The 20,506-nt window shown below is 38.1% G+C and overlaps 1 long non-coding RNA gene across 3 annotated transcripts; it reads left to right on the plus strand.

The window, feature by feature from the left end:
* The first annotated feature begins 629 nt into the window (after positions 1-629).
* Positions 630-19,925, plus strand: LOC113999342. Of its 3 annotated transcripts, none has more exons than XR_005566152.1 (5): positions 630-697; positions 3,787-3,986; positions 9,469-9,582; positions 16,095-16,343; positions 18,083-19,426. It is a non-coding gene; the product is annotated as an uncharacterized LOC113999342 (long non-coding RNA). The 3 variants fall into 3 exon arrangements; XR_003544832.2 differs by lacking the exon at positions 630-697 and adding an exon at positions 19,584-19,925 and having other exon boundaries at positions 3,781-3,986; positions 18,083-18,228; XR_005566151.1 differs by lacking the exon at positions 630-697 and having other exon boundaries at positions 3,781-3,986.
* Positions 19,926-20,506: the final 581 nt, after the last annotated feature.

Here is a 20,506-nt window from a genome sequence, read left to right on the forward strand (position 1 = left end):
CTCCCTCTTTTACAGTTGATTTTTGTCCCTCACACCACCTCTTCTTGCTGATCTGTGAGTGGATGTGTCTGCTTCAAATTCGACACTAAGATCAGACTTTCTTTTACACCTGCTCTGAGTGAAACATGGTCCCAACACCTTCTCACAGCAAATTTGTATTTCATATGGTATTCCAAGTAGGGAGAAAGTAATATCATTAAACCAGGAGGAATCACTTGGGCTTCTTGAAGCTTGGGTTCCAGAATAATCCAAGAAAATATCTGTAAGAATAAAGGGAATAAAATATAGAAAAAATAATAAAGGCAAATGGGAAAAAAAAATCCTAAACCCCACCCCTTTCCTGGCATATCCAATGTACACACTCCTGTCATTTTTGTTAAAAAAACAATTCTTTTTTTGTAAATAGATGAGCATATACATCACTGTCTGGAAATCAGGTCTGAAAGCATTATATGGTCCCTTCAAGTGAATTTTTTTTTCCTGACCTCTCATCTGGTTATTTAAGTAAAACAGACAGAAGTTTCATTTTTGTTTGCAAGTGTAGTCATAGTTCCCTGCAGACTCACGTGTCTGACAGTGGTTGCTCTGAATGTCCCTTTTTTACAAAGTGTGCCTTTTTGTCCAGAGAAACAAGACAGAAATTTTGCTTTAAAAAGGATGATAAATCCCAGCATGGCACAAGTTCTCATATGAAAAGGTGAGTAAAAAAGCTAAGGGTGCAATGGAAGCAAATTTTTTTCAATATCTTCATGCCCTCCATCTTTATGTCATGAAGGAACTCGGAACTTTGTTCCTAATAGTAAATTTTTAGACAATTCTTTTGGCTGAGCAGCTCTGGATTGTGATCGTAAGGATCTTGGTCTTTGTCGTCAGGAATTTAATTCTTTTGTTGGTTTAGTTTCTCATGGGTGAGGCTTATGTCTTTACCAAGTTGCAGGATCCCTCTGCATTTATATATATATCTTTCCTTTTTGTGGATCTATGTGACCCCTTTGAGGTGGCATGATGCAATATGGAGGGATCCTGTGGCTACTGTCCATTTATTTTTCTCATGAATACATTATGTATTTTTTAATGTTAAGCATTTTTATGTCACAAGATTAAATAATCCTCTAAAACACAAAACTTTAAACGTACAAAAAAGTTTGAAGTTGTGTAAGGCAAAGGACACAGGCATGTATTTCTCACTTGTTTTATAATCCATGTGGAATAATATATTAATACTTGGGGTAGTGTGAAGATCTCTAGCTCAGCAGATTTTGGTCATAAGACCTTAAATTTCAATCAGGATGTTACGCTTCCACAAACGTCAGGTCTGAGGCCTGAATATTAATATCTACTTCCCAAATATCCTATTGAAAAACCCCACCACATTCATCACAATAAAAATGAGAAATGCAAGAAAATGAAAAAAAAAAGAAATCTGCAAGTGAACTCTAGTTTTGTGTGTAATTGATTCCTCTTTCATGATGGGGCCATTATCTAAGAACGGTAACTGCAGGCTTGACATTATTAGTGCGAATTATCAGGGTTTAATAGAATCTTTCAGTTAACCTAGGTCTTTCCTTCGTGGGTCCTGACTGTGAGTAACCAGGCTGGATGCTCAGCTCTCTATCTGTTGCATCCTGCACATTGGGAATCTCACAGGCACTGTAGTTGTAGGAGTGATCTAAATTTAATAACATTTCCATTTGTGTTTGTTATGACCTGAATGGTGGGTCCAGATGTGTGAATTCCCAAATTAAACTGAGTATCACTCCCATATGCCTTCCCCGGGCCTGTTGTTTGCAAACAAAATCTCTTGGAAACAGTGGTCTTTGTTCCCTTTCTTACTGGCATTCCTCCTTTCTGGACCAGTTAGTGTTAACATATGTGATAAAGGAAGGGGATTTGTGAGCTAACACACCATATCCATGCATGCCCTGTGCACTGGGCAGATGTTCCCAAAGATAAACCCAGTTTAAAATATAAGCAAGTTCTCCCTTTGTGATGGAAATGAGAATAACCTCAAATACAATCATTTTTTTATGTATCAGCAGTTTCTTTTCATTTCATTATCAGACTAGAAATGTTTGCAGCCATGAGTCCCTAGACTCGCATGTCACAACAGGAAGGCCCTGGAATATCCTGGAGTGGGAACCTGTCACTTCAGCTGGAGCTGCCCAGGTGCCAAAATGAAGCAGGAGATACTGTTGGCAGTATATGTATACATATATATGTATAATTATGTAAATCAAACAAGACAGGACAGCAGGGAAAAAAACCTGATATGGTAATTAGGGCATGGTATAAAAATGATAATTTAAAGGAAGATATGATATTTTAAAAGGATTTATTTATTTTACCTTAATGAATTCTTCAAGGACCACAATCAAATACATTTATCATGGAGATTTGGGCTTTTTTTTGGTTTTTTTTTGAGGAGGAGGTGAGGCTGTTGCTAAAAGACAAGTCCTAATGCCTTTGCTTTACTTTAAGCAGACCCCTTTGTGTGGAGGAACAATGATCTGTACACCTAGAATTTAAACATTAACAGGTTGATGACAGTGAAAATGTACTTTCTTACTGGCTGATGCATTTTTAGGTTTGTGGAGGGTAAAGAGATGCATTTATTTAACTGTGTTTCTATAACTTTAGTTTCCACTACTTTTTTTTTTTTTTAGCATAGAAATTATTTGTGGTTGGTAGATGATTTTTTCAGTACTCTATAAGGTAGATGTCCAGTGACATCTCTACAAATGTAGCTGCAGTGCACTAACAAGGAAAAAATAATTTTATTCAAAAGATCCCACAACCAATCTGTGGAAGTCATCAGGAAAGAAAGGCATAGAATAATTAATTAGTCAATTGGGCACACTGTTCTTTGCCATTTGCAGGGCTTAGCTCATTGCAAGCTGGAAGAAATTCTGAAAAATATCTTGAATTTTGAATTTTCATATGATTTTGAAAATTGAAAGTGGCAGTGAGGTCTGTACATCTTCTCCTGTTCTGTGTAGCCCTGACTTCAGTGAAGTGTCTCAACTGGGTGCCTTATATCAACTTTTGCATAAGGAACAGTTCGTGCTCTGAGCAGTAGAATTTGGGCCATGGTGAAAACTGATGTAATTCGCATTTTCCGTGTCATCTGACAGTTTGGCCTATTGCTTTCCCAAAACTTTTGAAAGAGAAAAATAAGGATTGGGATTTTTTTTGTTGCCATTGTATCTTAGTTACAAAAATCAGGGTTTCAGCCAGGACACAGCATGGATTGAATTGAGTGGCATTAGTTTCTGTACCAAAAAGTTGAAAATAAAGACAATGAGGGCTGAAGAGGGGGAGACTTAGTGATTCTTTCCCTCCAGACAACAACAGTCTCTAACCAAAATGAAACCAGCTACTTGGAATCCTCTCTTTGGAGACTGATTGATTCCCAGATAGTCTAATGAACTGCTAAAGCTTCCCAGGCTAGATTGGGAACTAGATCAATTCTTGTTAAAATCTTGCTGTTCCTTAAGTAGAGAAAAAAGAGAAATTAAAGAACAGTTAAACCCATAAATTTTAGCAATTCATATCCTGAAACGTATTACTGCTCAGAATCAGAAATATTTTAACTGCCATTTGTCTTGAAGACCAGCAAAAATATTATGCTTTTGCTGTCACATGTATTCAGAGTCTGCACTTTATTCGGTAATTTTTTGTTCTGGAGTTTGTAACTTCATACTGAGAAAAACCCCAAACCAAACCTTTTCCTGATTTGTATTATGATATTAATTTTACTAATGCTTAAATATTCCCTTTCTGTTTCAGTCATATTATAATAATATGGAAATAATCCAAAGGAAAATGAAATTACCAGTTGCACCGCAAATAAAATAATGTAAAATAAAAATATCAGCTGTTTTGATGTTCAACCTGTTCTGGTTGAATGAGGTTTTGGGAGGACTGATGCCACAAAATGCAGTTGAGAAAGGATAAAAACACCAAACCCTACAAAAACAGGACATAAGGTAAGGAAAGTGTTTGAACATTTGTAGGAGAAAATTATTTGTGAAAATTATAGTCCATGTAGCACTGATAGGAGTTAAAAAAAGAGACCATATGCAGGAAAAATTAAAAAAGTGATTATTCTGTCATTTCCTCTTAAAAGTGGTGTAATAAGTGTAAACTTCCAATAAGTTGAGGGCAAGGGCATCATTTGTTATGTGGATATTGGGTTTCTCTTACTGTCTGTCAGAGAAACCCCTATCTCATCATACTCCCAATAAATTAATTAAAGACCAAGTGACCGCACTGATACATGAACCCACAAGACACCCACAAGAACGTGCTTTTGTGTACTCAGAGAAAAAAAAAATCCTTGATATATTTGTAGGGTTTATTTCTTTCCAGACTTTAATTTTTACATTCCTCTCTCCCTTCTTCACAAGAGAGGTGAAGCAGAGAGAGATGCATTTTCCTCAAATGCATGCAATAGCTCCAGAATGAGGACTGTGATAGAGAATTCAATATTTTTGGCCTAATGAAACTCTCCTGGAAGTAGAAAGCTCATCCTTATGGGGATGGCCTGCCCTGTGACAGCAATGGGAGAGATGGAGAGGGCTAGAAATTAAGGAATATCCTCATCCTTTCCCACTGAATGAAAAAAACCAGAAAATCAGAGACTGTTGCTCCACTTGCCCCCAGGTAACTCAGGATTATCCTGCCTAAAAAGTTCCCTTCTGAGCTACTGCATCCTGGGATCCGTCAAAAATTTGGGACCTTGCAGCCTCACTCCTTTTACTGCAATAAAAAGGTACATTGCAGTGAAACAACCTTCTTGAGATGAAAAAAAGAAGATGGCAAATGCTACCTGGATGGAAGACATGGATACTCCTACAAAAGAGGCCAGTCTTGTCCCTCCAGAGGTGTGCCCTTCCTAAAATCCTTGTTTTTGCAATCAAGGTACAATACCAAGTGTGACAGATCAAAAGTTAGTGAAAAAAGAACAGTGCAAAATCTCAAGTGACCAGAAAATAAGAGCCTTTATGGTTCAAGCCAGCATGAACTGCCTCACGTGATTTTGGGATTCACAGAAATAGAGCGCAGAGTGGAGTTGTGAAGCTTTGGGATGTGCCGTGCTTCCTGATTCCCTGGTGTTACAACAGACAATATATTACGCCTTTCCTGAGCTCAGTATTGGCATCCCAATATCAGAAGTCAGAGATAAGAAGTGTATTTTATTTGCATATTAATTTTTCTCAATTCCTATTTTTCCACTTACAAAATTACACTGTCCTGTTCACATCAATAGCGCACAATTGCTTGCATTCTTACCTTGCCTCAATTACAAGCTCCTTATAATATGATGATTATAATTAAATTATATATGAATTGTAATATTATAAATGAATTGTAATATAATATATGCCCCATCCCTGGAAGTGTCCAAGGCCAAGCTGGACGAGGCTTGGAGCAACCTGGGCTAGTGGAAGGTGTCCCTGCCCATGGCAGGGGATGGAACTGGATGGGCTTTAAGGTCCATCCGAACCCAAACCATTCTGGGATTCAATGATTTTAGGATGTTAAAGGTTTTCAGCAGTCATAGGCAGATGGTGTCAGAGTCAGGCCACAAAGGGTGCCACAAATACCCAAATCATGGATCAAATGCAAAGACTGCCTTCTTTATGTGCTGGCTACTTGTGCCAGTACCCTTATCCCATAGCATGTGCTGCTCCAAGGAGGAGGCAGAAATGAATGATGATTACAACTTAAACTACTATGTAGCCTGCAAACCAACACTGCTTGTGTTTTTGCCAGTTCTTTGGTCTGCCCAGTACTGACTGAATCCAAACTCAGCTGAAAAGCAGTTGAGCTGGCTGCTAACAGTCCCCATACTTCCAAGCACCCCTGACTACCCTCCAGGTTTGTTACTGACTTTCCTGTGCGTTCCAACTCCACGCTGTCTACTCTGATTTATTCCATATGCCTTAAGTTGATATATGTCATGGTGTGGAGGAAGTCAGTAATCCCTCTCAAGTTTCTGCTGGATACTGCTTGAATCTATCTGTGTCTGTTCTTCATGCTGCCTCCAATAAAATCTGAAATGGCCTGAAAAACCATCTGTTTCTTTCTTTTCAGCTCTTGCTTTATCTTCTAATAGCATACTTTTCAGTATTATGTGCTATAAACCCACATTTGGGCTTGTATATAAGAAGAAAAGCAACAAGAAACATTAAATTTTTTTAGATCAAGCTGTGTTTGTTGTAGTGCAATTACCTCCCTGTGATCTCAGAGGTGCAGGAACCTGCTGCTCTGCTCTGTGCCACCCCAGATTCACCCCGGGGAGAGCAATGGGACAAGGACTTTGACATATCTACTATCTAAAAGGCCTCTCCTCTTTCTGGACTGCATGGCTTCATGGCTGCGCTGGTAGAAGAATAATCCTTTCTGCACTCCCTTGTTTGAAAAAGAAAAAAAACCCACTCCCTACTTTACTGCAAATCTGAGATGACTGAGCTATTTTTAAAACTAGATTTTAAAAAACAGTCCTGCCAATATATTAAGGTATTGTGTGCTCTGTTAAATGAGCATAGAACAATGTACTTTTCTATGCTGGATATGACCTACAGGGAACATTAATGTTTCCTTAGGTTTGAATGTCATGAAATGGTTTGTAAAAGGACCTTTTCCCTTTTTTATCTTCCTTTATCTTTTTATCTTCCCCCCCAAGAGAGAAGGCCTATGGCTCTTGCATTAAAAAAAAAACCAAACTCATCAAACTTGTAGGCCTGCACTCCTCTATTTGCATCCTCGTTTATTCAGGGTGTGTGGCCTGACAAGTGGCAAGGGCAAAATGCGAGAAGCAGTGCTTTCTTGGGGACTTGTGAGTGTGGAATGAATCAAGGACCTTAATAAGACAAACACTCTCTATTCTGATTGTCAGAGCCACAACTCTGACCTTCCATTTCCTGACAATCACCTCACTGAAACCTACAGTAAACTTAGCTTTCTTGCAGTTGGTTTCTGAATCTACCTAGACAGTTAATACAGATTGTAATATTATCTAGGAATATCCAGTATTTCAGTTTCATCTGAGTTATTTTGTCTCTTCTACTCATACATTCTCTTCCCTTTTTGGCAATGAATTCTAGACTATTGAAATATATTATCATACTTTCTTAAAACTTTTCTCTTTAAATCCTTGAGAAATGTGTCAGCAATAAAGATGAGAACCAAAGTAACGAGTTTGTGGGAAAGGCCTTTCGATCTAATATTGACTTTCAGGTAGTCACAATATGGTGGTCCATATTACATCTACTTCAAACGCAGTACATATGTAGCAGCAATGAATGAAATGCTGTTTTAAATAGATTCATGAAAAACAAATGACTTTGGGGAAAAGCAAGAAACCCCTCAATAAATTACCACACATCATAAGAAATAAATCCAGATAAAATCTTCCTGCTATGGTTGTTACTGTCTTTCAGTATCTTTTTTTTTTTTTTTTTTTTTTAAATTTCAATAAATCATGAATGATCAGTATATAATAATTTAGGTCAAACGAATGAAAAATATGAACCACAGACTGACGCATAATAGCGAATTATGGAATTATTTATCAACCCTGATCAATTTACTGATCCTAGAATTGGTCTCTACTTTCTAGATTTCTTTTCAGTTTATGTGGAAAACTGAACAGAAACCCAGATGCAACTGTATCACACCTGAACCTGCTGTTGTAGGCTGTTGAAGTGGATGAGGTGCTTGGTCTGTTGGCACAGTGTAGCAAGTTCCACTCATCAAAAAAATGGAAAATTTTGGAACTGGTGATCCTCTCCACTGCAAATTAGGAATACTATAACAATTTATAATAATAAATGAAAAATGGCCGTACTGGGTCAGATGAAAAGTCCTCAGCTTTAGACCCCTGACTCTGAGTTTGGCCAGTAAGTGAAGAGAGGTTTTAAAAAGGCATGTGAGACTTGTGCAGGTACCTAATGATGGGCTCTCCTTGATTCTTGGTTCTTTTTCTAGCAATTCCTGCCATTCCAAGTTATGCCAAATATTGAACTGATACCCTCTAAAAGCATCACCAACAATTCCACAACCATTTGTTTTGCTGCTGTTTGTAGTGTACATCATTTTATACTCATTCAAACTGAATTTCTCTGCTTTTTTTATCACCTCATTTCTCAGTATCCAAAGAGTCACTCATGGCTCCTTAGAGGCAAGTTTTGATCAGTTTGACTACTTTGGTGTCAGCTGATAATTGCTTTATTCATTACTTTCCCTTTCTCCATATTAATTATGAATATTGGCAAAAAATGCATTATATATTTACATCCATTTTATGTAATGTATATGTATTATTCAACATTAATAATTTAATCTTTTACTCTATAAATAATTAATATCTATCAAAAGGAGAACCACGGAGGGAAAAGTTTGAATTCCCTATGAGAAACACGAGCACTCTTTGAGAATGTTTTCCCGAAAAATGTATATAAAATGTAGTGCTTTTTCTTATGCATTATTCACAGCAGGGAATCTTTATCCAAGTGTTATGCACCATTTTGAGGAATACTGGGGTGGCAGTTAGAAAATAGTGTTTTCATAGGATTTTACAACTATGGCTCTTTGTGAATCATCTGTTTCACAAATATACACACATATCAGTGCCTGTGATACCTGATGCATCAGAGCGGTCCTGGAGAGCCTGTAGCTCGGAGAGGCAATTGTATCCCTGAATTTTTACCTGGTTGGCTGCAGGCAACCCCTGGAAGCCTACAGTTTAATTTTGGAGGATCAATAAAACCTGATGTAAACTGCAAGAAGCTTCCTCTCCTCACCTTCTGAAATCAGCTTTTTTTATCTAGGCCTGGAGCTGGTGAGGAAAAGTGATGGTAAAAAGGGCTAATCAACCCTCCCATCCTCCAGGATTCCTTCTGCTCTTGAAAGTAGAAATGCAAATGTTGTTATTTTTACCCCTACTGTTACTTACAATAAGCAGTGACAGGATATTCTCTCCACAAAACAAGGGAAGAACAATCTCATGTATTTGTCTCAGTTGTACTTCTTGTTGTTGTTATTATTATTTAATAATAACAACAAAAATTATTATTTAAAATAATAATAATAATAATGATACCAATAATGATGATGATAACACACAAAATAATAGTGATAGTAATAATAATCATCATCTACTACTACTACTACTACTACTACTACTACTGCTACTACTACTATTACTATTTTATGAACATCTAGTTTATTTTAATACCACTATCCCCACTCTGAGACATGAAACTCCAAAGCAGGTAAATGCAGGATATGGAAACGGGCACAGAAATGAGTAAGGCAGACCAGGAGATAAGACTTAGTGCATCAAGATCATCATCATTTTACAAATAAATCATAAGGCACTGTTTAGATTTTTTGACATTTTGAGTTATACAGGCTAGAAAAATTGTGGTTGGATCAGTCTTTTGCCCATGTACTTGTGCACAGGGAGCTGAAGCTCTGCAAAATGACACTAATTAGCTGAAGACTGTTAAGGAGAAAGAGGTCCCCATCGACCAGGGTACAGCATCCAGAGCACTGCCAAGACCCAGCACACTCCTGGTAAGCAGCACTGATGAGTTTCATCAGTTTACGGTATCTGTGTTTTTTATGTTTTGTGGAATGAGTGAATAGCATTTAGACTGCACTTTAACATAACAATATGCCACTGTTCTTCAAGTTCACTTTACAGGAAAAAAATTGCTGAGATGCTTTCCAGCAGGAATTTTTGTTTGTTTTCTGTGGATTACATCCTAGTTTCTTGGATGGTGCTTCTTATCACTGCTGCAGAATTTTAATGAATGGTGTCGGTCACTGTACTGTTAGTGATGGACACCAGTGGTTTGGGTTAGCTTGGACAAGCACTGATAAGTCTGGACTTTCTGAACTCCAGGAGGTTCCTTTGACCACCTCTTAAACATTCCAGTTTATTGCAAGTTTCTAGAAAGGAGCTCTCAAAGTCTGTTTGTTTTTATACCCTTTGCCTCACTGACCACAACTTGTTTTCATCCTATGGCAGACAAATTTAGGTTTCAATGATGGGGCACTGGTGCATTGATATCTAGTTCTAAAACAGCAATTTTTCTGTTTTGTTTTGGTTTGTTTGGTTTTTTTTGTTGTTTTTGTTTTTTTTTTGTTGTTTTTGTTTTTGTTTTTGTTTTTGTTTTTAAACATCCCTTATGCATGCTTTATAACTTTTAGCAAGCTAAATCTCTTTTACTTCAGAGTTGTGTGGACACTTTTACTACTTTTTCAACTAAGTTCATGTGACTTAGAGAAGAAGGCTGTTCTTTCTGATTTGATCTTTCTGACTGAAAAATCACTAAACCTAAAGACCACCTTAATGGCTTAATTTCAGAGTCTACCTAAACTAAAGGAAGGTGAGATGCCAATTTTCTGAGGATGCAAAATTTCGACTTATTATGTACTTGACAGATTTCTATCCTTCCTGTTTTCAGGAAGAGATTTCTTGTGAATGTCAGAAATTTAACTCATACCATTTCTTCATTTGGAAAGCATAACACACTGTAACTATTAATAATTACCAGTCAGATTCCTGACTATATTTTTATCATTGGAATGTTGGACCTGGAAACTGCCACAGAGGCACACATGCATACACACTGGGCTCCCAAAGAAAACATTTTCAGAAGAAAGCAGTAAACATAAAATTTGAAGTGCTAATTCATTGAGTTTAGATGATGAAGTAAATAACTAACAGCCTTCTACTGAATAATATGGTTTGTAGATTATTGAATTTTTTGCCAGTGTTAAGATTTTCCTGTCCCCATAATGTAGAATTTAAAAATAAATCAGCTAATATTTCATCAAAATTAACTGTGTTTCCTCTGCTTTCCCACTTGGTTGCACTTGTTTGCTAAATCCTTTAGCAGTAAAAAGTTGTGGACATTTGAAATATACATTCCATCCATGTTAAATATCTGGTAAATATTCCTCTCTAAAAGCAAAAGAAAACAAAACAAATAATTGTTTAAAATAACTCCAGGAAAATAAAACCCCTATAAAAATATTTCTGTTGTCAGTCATGAATTAATATCTAATTAACGCCCAAAATAATTTTTGTTTTCTGAAACAAAAAGGTACCATTTTCACTGCAGATTTTTCCCTGTAATGTGTTCTTCCTTTTCTTTTGCAAAAAAAAATTGACATTTACTGGTGCTTAATAAGGCACAGGGTGGATGCGCTGATTTATTCAGTGTTGCCCTTTGAGAGATAGATTTTCAAATCACTGGGCAAAAGGAAAACAAAGAAAACATAAATTCTCTGTTCCAGCAGAATGCAAGGATTTTGCAAATCACCCAAATGCAATTTTAGATTTGCAGGTGACCTAAGAAACAAGTAGACCTGAATGATGCTTCTCCTGTCAATAACCTACTGCCTTCCTTCTCACTGCAGAAATTCCATTATTTAGTCTTATAGGTGAGTATACTTATTTAAGGCTTGAGCTCAGAGCAGCTGGAGCTTATTGATGCTGCGTGTTTTGGTACAGAGGAGACTCTCCAGCCCCAGGACAAGACTCCCAGTGCCACACTTCTCACCTGCACATCAGGGGTTTTAGCTCTCCCAACACCTCACTCACTGCAGCTACTGGTAGCACTCTTGCAAATAATTTATGTCTTAAAAGAGGTCACCTAAAACTGCCATAAAAACACAGGAAGAGAAACAGAGAACCCCTAGGATGCTCTGTGAGCCCATGTTCCTCACCACTGCAGTCTCCCAGGATATCGTATCCCATTTTTGTGAACTGTTGGGGAGAACAACTAACTAGGCATAGTCTGGGTTGGGTTTATTAGTCAGAGGTTTACACAAAACTTCTGGGGAGGCAGCTGCTTGCTGATTTTGGGTGCTCTCCTCTGACTCATTTCTGTGGGAAAACTTGAGACAGAGGGCAGGCTCTCATCCTCTTGTTTTTCTGGGATCGCTTTAATTGCAAGCACTCCCGAGTACAGAGGCAGAGACTTGGAACAGGAAATTGTAGCTTGACTGGTAAAGCCACGGCTGCATTCTGGCACCTTGTCTGTACATGTGTGCTGGAGAAATGCATACCTTTGAAGATGAACTCCATGTGGTATTTCAGAATGTTTATACATGAAAAAATTGGTTTCAACATCGGCTTTAGTACCTCTCAAATAAACGAGACAAGAAAGTAAAACACTACTGTTTCACAAGCTGACTAATCTGATCCTGATTCTGGGCTCTGCAATGTATTTATAATACTTCACAACATATGGTGTCTAGAGGAAATGCTACCTTCTTTCAGCAGTCTGGGAAATGTGTTGTGAGACAGTTTAATGACAGGAATGATTCAAGGGGTTTCTCTGGTTTGCTCTGGCACAGGAGTAATATGGACACAAGTACTTTTAAATAGTGTTTTCAATACTTTCCATGAGGTAATGGTGGTCCTTACATGGTTTACTTCAAAACAGAACAGATATCTCTGTCCTCTCTTACACATCTGAAGGCACCACACCTTTGAGCCAAACACTGTCTCCATTACTGTGCACTCCATGCACCAGAGTTACATGGAAGAATTTATCTTTCTAATTAAAAGGAACTATTGGAATTGTAAAGGTTTCGAACAAACCTTGTGCTTGTGTCTAAATAAGTGCAATCTTTCTGTTTATTGGTCCTTTCTGTGCTGGCTGCTGTAGGCAGTGGCTATACCAACACATGAGAAAAACCATCAAGCACAGCTGGATTAAAAGCTATTGTCATCTGATTGCTGAACCCACATAAAGGTATTTTGGCTGGTGGCTCCCAACAGCTGGCCCCACCACAATCAGGGTTGGTTAGCACTGCTGGTGGTGCATTGTCTATTTTTATGCCCCTTGTTTCCTGGCTGGAATGCCTGAAATGTGTCAGCATGTTGTTCTGGCCCGTCACCACTTCTCGAATGTGAGGCTTTGATAAGGTGAGGTGTTGATGGATCGTAAACTGGGGCCAGTCCTATATGATTTGGGATGCCTGAGACCACTGCTGGGAAAAGCAGAGAGAGATGAGCCGATCACAGGGCACTTGGGATAGGAAAAGTAAAGAAAGGGCCGTTTACAGGAAATATTTTAAGCCTGCTGATTTCTTGGTGACCTGCAGCAGACTTCCATTTGGTGACACATTTGGAATGTTTCGGTATCTTTGGTTCTCCTTTACAGGCCGATTGATGATCTCATGTGTAAAGCACTGGTTTATTAACTCACACACTTTACATTTTCACCAGAACTGATACAAAATGAGAATGAGCTCCTGTGAAGTTGAGTTCTTCTGTGGAGACACAGCACTAGCCAGGACAGGCAGATATGCTGTACTTTTGGGAAGCACATGGGATGCCAGGGAGAACAGATTTGGAATGATCTCTGCTCCTGTGTTCTTTAAAAGCAGAGCAACACTTCATGTCCCTTTTTAGTTAAATGACCTTCAGGATGTGTCTTGGGAGGATGTGTCTTTCTCATCCTGAGTCCCAACTTAGGTGTTGCAGTACAGTAGCCATGGAACACTACTACTAAAAATGACTGAAAAGTCTCCTGGTTGCTGAATCTGATGTACTGGTGTCACAAGAGCTGTGTTGTATCATGCTTTGCATAAGCTCAGATATATATCCCTTCAATATTCCCATCCTAAATTCCTCCTAGAACTCATTCCTCTGAAGAAAGATGTTTCCAACTCACTATATATTTTAGACAAACTTCCACAGAGAAAAACAGGCAGACTTGGTTTAAATTAGGTACAAAGTACTTGAAATTAATTCTATAGCTTAAGAAGTATAAAAGTAGGAAGTGCTGAGACTGGTATCTAATAATAATTAGCACATACTAGAAAAGTAAAAACGCAGTAAAATAAGGAAATTTTATAAATCAGAAAGCTATTCTGAAACTCAGATACTAAATCTTTGTCAAAAATCATTACTAAGACCATAACAGCAAAATATGGATTATATTTTCTTTTTCTTAAAAGAATAAGCCTTCCTCTTCATTAAATAATTATGAAGGATATTACTGTAGTATCAATAAGGGTCTTTCTTTAAATCAGTGGATAATTCAATATTCAATCTCCATCAGTTTCTATGTTTATGCATTGCTTTGCTGAGATGTTGGGAAAAGTGCCTACTATTGTTCCTGAACATCAGTTATTAAACGAACTGCATGGATTTTTCTTTGTTTGAAGATAAAGTTCATTTATTTAATTTGAAATATTGCTTTGAGACTCAGAAGAGTCTCAAAAAAAAAAATTGGTTGCTGAGACACAGAATGCACTACTTTTTCCCTTTCCTGTGTGTTCTCTTATTTTTTAATAAAGAAAACAAATCCATCAAAACTCAGAGATAATTAATCTGCAGAGAACAAATTAAGTGAAAGACACTGACCATTTCTGCTTCCTCCCATCTTCCTTGGCCAGCAATATAACATGTGGTAGATCCTTTATCACCACAGTTAATTGTTTATACTACAAACTCAGCCTTCCTTGCTGGCATGGATAATCTCGCCAAATGAAGTTATTAGCTCTGGTCTCCAGCCAGAGTTTACTCCCAGATTTCATTATTTAACCATTTCATTGTGCAGAGCTAGGTTGTCATTGAGGCTGGCATGAGTCACTGTGCTACTTCTGTGCACACATTCACCAGGGCTGTGGGAACAAAATGTGGGATCTTGCACACACACACAGAGATATTGAAATATGAAGTCTTATTTCCTCTACCAGTAAGTTAAAAGGGTGTGGAAAGAGGAGCTTGGAAAGCCATGTGTGAAGATCACAAAGGACTCAGAACTCGTTTTTATGAAAAATGTGGATTTTGCATTAGTATTCTTAATGACTTGCAAGTACTTCCTGGGAAGGTCACTCTGCTTACTGGAAGCTTTCCTGTGAGACTGGTCCCCATCGCCTGCACAGTGTTGGTGCATATACACAGACAAAACAATGCCTTGAGTAAAGCAAGTTGTCTTTTGAAGAACACAGAGGTCTGCAGCCCACAGTCAAAACATGATCCTGTCCCATGCTGATGCACTGCAGCAATCTCATAAAACCACAGTGTTGAGCCATGCTCTGCTTTGTGGTCCCCACAAAGGTTATGCAAGTGCTGAAGGGCACGTGGCTTATCGCAATACTAAGTAAATGAAAGCTGCCATAATCTCAGAGGAATAATTTATATATTTAAATTGACAGAAAGGATGAAAATTCTGATTGAAGGAACATATCGGTCACCAGATGAATTTTTTGAGCAAACAGTTCCTCATTTAGAACACAAAGAAAGACCTACCAGATGCATCATGGGAGTGGGTCTGCAGAGTACAGCAGCAGCATGATTTCCCCTTCCTCCCCAAAACTTCACTGAGATTTCAAAAAATCAGGACACAAGGGTCCACCTGAACAACTGAAAGAGAAGAAAAGTGTTTTTCCCACTCCTTGCATCCTCAGGTTACCATCTTCTTTTTTATTTTCTCAATGTTCTTCTTTAAATAATACTCGTAAGAGAAAATCTTCCATGGTTCAATGAAAGGTTTAGTGAAGGAAAGCCCTGTGAGCTGAGAGCATGTCCCACAGCTGCTGTTGCTGGTGCTGAGTTCTTCTTGGGCTTCCAAAGCCTAATTGTGGTCTTCGTGTTTCTGAAGAGTAATTTCAGTGACGAGGAAAATGACTTCTTTAAATTTAGTCCTGCTTCTCAAGGAAATAAGGTGGCCATTTCAAGTATTTTCTTGTAGTGGAGTTTCTAAATAGAAAAGGAACATTTTAGATTTTTATAGAAACAAGAAGGAATGGTTGAGGAAGACAGACAGGAATGAATGCAATGATGGGAACCTGGAATTCCTGCCTTCTCCATTTGACTCTGATCTCTGGGGTCTTTAGTGCATGACTTGGCTCTTGTTCCTTTAAAATAGCAATTCTACATTTAAATAAAAGCCATGCAAAGTAAATCATCAGCTGATGAGGAACAATTCATTAGCAGATTCTTGGAAGGTGGCCTTGTAATTATGTTGTAGGATGGTTGGTTTACTCAAGTTATATGGTTAAATAGCCACAAGAAAGCCTATTACATGTCATAATTTTGGCATTTTTCTACCCAGGATTTTAAGGCTCTGGGTCCAAGAGCAGCTGTGTAGTGATCTGAAGGCTGGTAAGACAAGCACAAGGACTTGTACAAGCATCAGGGCTCCTTGTCTGACAGAAGAATGAAGAAATATGTCAGTATTGCTGAGTCCTCTTCTATGAATCACTTAAGTTACTGAGAAGAGGAACAGCTGGAGGCCAAAGATTTCCTCAGACATCATTTGGAGTCATGCACAGTGGGGAAAACCTGACCCCATTTAAATCTGGTAAGTGCTCTGGGGCAAATATTTAAATTGTAAACAAGGGTTTTTTACCACAAAATAAACAATTTAAAAATGTATGATAACATATGACAGACTGTTCTCCTCTAACAGAATGTGACATAGTTGGGGCCCTTGGGACTGTGGAACAACTCAACCTCAGGTTGTATGGGAAGGGTGAAGGAGGTGGAAGCTGAAACATGTCGTTTTCAGAACTCTTGTGTAGGCAGCAAACTGAACTGTAAGTTTTCCAGTTCTCTGCACCACTGCTTGTTCTGGAAGAAATTGGCCCTGCCACAGTCTTGCTCCACAGCTAACTGCACCCTGCAACCCTTTCAGTGAGCTATAAATGTTATGTTGCGCCATTCCTCAAATTCCACAGAAGACTCCTTCTGAGAGACTATTTTAAAAAGATTCTTAAGATACCTCTTACCCTTGCCTCATCTATTCTTCTCATCTTGTAACACCTCTTCTCTTCCCTCTGTCTCCTTCTTTCACTTCCTAATGCTGATCCTCCTCAGAAAGCACTCAATTTTCCTTAACTTTCCCTCTTTTCTTTGCATTCTTCATACCATATCTCAAAAATCTTACATGCTATATCTGCAGATGCAATATCCCAAATTGTTTGAGACCAGAGAACAAAGGATCAAAAACACAGAAAAAAATTTGACAAGTAAGAAGGCAGACATTGTATCTTGTCTTTGCAAGTCTTATTTAGGATCCTTGCTTGGATCCGTCCTAGATGCAGGCAGGAGCCTGAAGAAGGCTCCTCCAGCCCCACAAGTCTTTCTAGCAGATGGCAGCCAACAGTTGGTGGAGAAGAGGGTAATTTCCTCCTCTCTGCCTTGCCATTAATCTCTTCTGGAAGTTGTGGTTACAGCTCGTTGCTGCTCCTATCTTTGGTGACCCCATGAAAAACGATAGCTGTTTCTTCAATGAGCTTTCCTACTATCAAAAGAGACTGAGAATCTGTTCTCAATTGTGGACTGGAAGAGGCTGTGCTCAACAGCTTCACCACTCCCATATTTTTTATTCCCTTTTAGAAGAAGGAGGTATCAAATAACTTTCCATTTTAAACCATGAGGAAAATTACATATCCTCTACTTCAAGTGTATGACCTTGAAAATCATGAGGCAGGAGGCCCTAGGAACTGCACTAGTGGCTGTCCAAACATAATTACTCCTTGTGTGATGCCATGGTGCTGTCAGAGATTCGGAGCTGCTGTCTGTGGCACATAGCAGCACAGCATCCTAACACTTCTGCAGCCAAAGACCTTCAATTAAAAGCTGCCAGACCCCTAAATTCCAGTTTGGGTGAAGTTGGAGCATAGCCAGGCAAGCACATGCACACACTAAATAAGAGAAATTTGAATTGGAAATGCTTAAATTTTCAGATTTAGACAAATCCTGGCCTTTTTTTTTTTTTTTTTGATGCTAGTTTTTCAGAACACCCCTGCTAGCTTCAGCTCAGCTCTGCAAGGCTGTGAGTGTTGGAAAATCATGAATGGAATCACAAAGTCCTGGAATGATTTGGTTTGGGAGGGAACTTAAAGCTTACCTCATTCTGACCTCCCTGACATAGGCAAGGACATCTTCCACTAGACTAGGCTGCTCAGATCTGAGCTTGAAGTTTGCCTCTTCAGTCATGGAAATAATTGATTGTTACATACATCACCTTCTCTTATTTATCCATGCTAAAGGAATGGTTTGCAGTTGTGGTTTTATTGTTTGGGGTTTTTTTTGCAGGTTGTCTCATGGGTTGTATTGCCTGAGCCCAGGAAGAACACTAAGGCATATTATCACTTCACTGAAAACAGGAGAAACAGCTCTGTTTGAAGAATATGACAGATACGGCTGTGGTGCTACCAGAGTTCACTCCATTAACTTTTTGAGTAAAATCTTTTAATTATTGTATTCTATTCAACTGAAATATCACGTTCAGCAATGTCACAACGTAATAACTACCAAAGCAATGAAATGCATCTGTAAAACTTCAGGGCCTGATCCTTGACCTCTTTAATGTGCAGTGACACTTTCTGTCCTTACAGATGGCTCCAATACTCTTCAAAAACATCACAGTGGGTTGGGTTTTTTTTCCCTAATGAGTTAAAATTTTCCTCTTACGCTGAGGAAGTCAAAGCTATAACCCAAAACTTGTTTGGCAAGCCGTAGAAAAATGAGGTTTGAACTACAGACAGAATAAATAGAACAAAACTAAAATGACAGACAATCTGTTTCAGTGGATTTCCCATGCTATTTGTTTATTTTTTTTCAAGTTATATGCTCTTGATGGTTTAAATATTCGTGGAAGTGGAGCACTTATAGCTGAGATCTAATTCAAATTTACTGTGTAATGCAGAAGGCTTGAGATCTGTCTCTGTGGTGATGTTTAACAATGTATAACAGGTCATTTATGTAGCTAACTTCAGATCTGGGGTTAAATGGAATTGCTCATTTTGTTTTTTTGTATTGTCACTTGGAAGATTCTTCTCCTTGGCTTGGATTTCCCAAAAAAGTACAGAAGGATGTCCCAAACTCTTTTTCTTCTCTTAGGCTATGCCATCGTTTCATTCCTAATCCAAGCATTAAATAAGGGCTAATTTGAACGAGGTGGAATTTTTATATTTTTTTAATGCACTATTTTATTCATTTTATATGTGACCATGAGCCAACACCTGAGCTGCAGTTTTACCCTGGTGATGCTGAAACAGAAACTCAAGGTCTGTTAATGCAACAAACATATTTGAAGCAGAACTGAGCTCAATTTGGCAGAAAAACAAGATCAATGAAATTTCACAGTTTAGGAAGTTTGTGAGACTTTAATTTTTTTGCTTGCTTGAATTTTTAGAAATGCTGACCTCAAAATCCACTTCTTAAAAGATGACTCTCTTTCGATTACATCCCTTGGCATTTTGGAAATGCAGATGAGTTTGCGTAAATGAACACATGCTAATGTCATGTGGGAGAAGAGGTTATTTCCCCTCCCCCCCCTTATAACCAATACGGAATTTCTGAACCATTATTTTATTTTTCCTGATGCTTTCATTTTTTTAATAATGTAAATATAGGTCTCACCTAAAAGAAGGTGAATGAAGGTATCAAAACTACACTAAGACTAAAAAGTGAGACTGAGATAAGAACTCAGATTTTTTTACTCAGATTTTTTTACTTCAGATTTTTTAATTCCTTAGTCTGTTTTGTTTGCTTCTGTTATAGCTTATTGACACAGATTTCTCTTTAATCACAGCTCTTCAGACAGCATCCTGTTCCTAAAATTTATTTCAACCATTCACCCTGGACAACAGCTGAGCTGCAACACCTTTATAGAGCATATCTTTTGAATCTCCTCATTCAACTTATTTCTGAATTATTACCTTTTTCCTCTCTGGGAAGATATGGTGGTCTGCAGAGAAAGCAGGGTTCCATGGCATAAAAGGAGTTGTCTTCTTTGTAGTTCTGCTATTTGTATAGTACAGTATGTGCCTGTATTCAGGGTTCATTGCTCTTTCCTGATATTTCCATACCATGACAGTAAAAATTAATGTTTCCTCTCTCATTTTTTCTCTCTTTCATTTCATTCCTTCCTTCCTCCCTCCCTCCTTCTAATTTGATTTTTTTTTTAATATACTTTTTATTTTATCTTCAGGGTTTTTTTGTTTCCTTTTATTTTCCTTTTTGGTTTTTTTCCCTCTCACTATTTCACAAATTAATCCCCACCCCAACCAGTCACTGTTTCTATGAGTGTAGCGAGATGATGGCAGCTGCGAACCCCTCAAAGACCATAAAAATAAGATGATATTGGAAAAAGCAAAGTTTGCCTGATTTCCAGTGTATGATGAGGATGGTATTTTATTTTATTTACTCAGTTTAGCTCCTTCTAAGAGTTTCTTCACTATAAGATGATCAACATGTCTTTCCTTAATCACTCTAGTAATTTTTGATCCAATCCTGCAAAGTGTCAGCCAACATCCAAGGATTCCCAGAAGTCCTCCATGAATGGGACAGAGTCCTGCATGGAGTTCAGTCTGTCCATTCTAGCCTGTGCTGATTTAGCAAGGTAAGCCTGTGCTGGAGGCAACTTAAAAGCTTTTTAATCTTACAATCCTTGATTACTTAGACACAGGAAAAACTGTTGTTTGAAGCTGATCCAAGTAGGGGGAGGAGGATAGA

The sequence above is a fragment of the Pipra filicauda genome, unplaced genomic scaffold (genome assembly GCF_003945595.2).
Source record: "Pipra filicauda isolate LSUMZ 115617 unplaced genomic scaffold, ASM394559v2 scaffold644_size270591_pilon, whole genome shotgun sequence".
NCBI lineage: Eukaryota > Metazoa > Chordata > Aves > Passeriformes > Pipridae > Pipra > Pipra filicauda.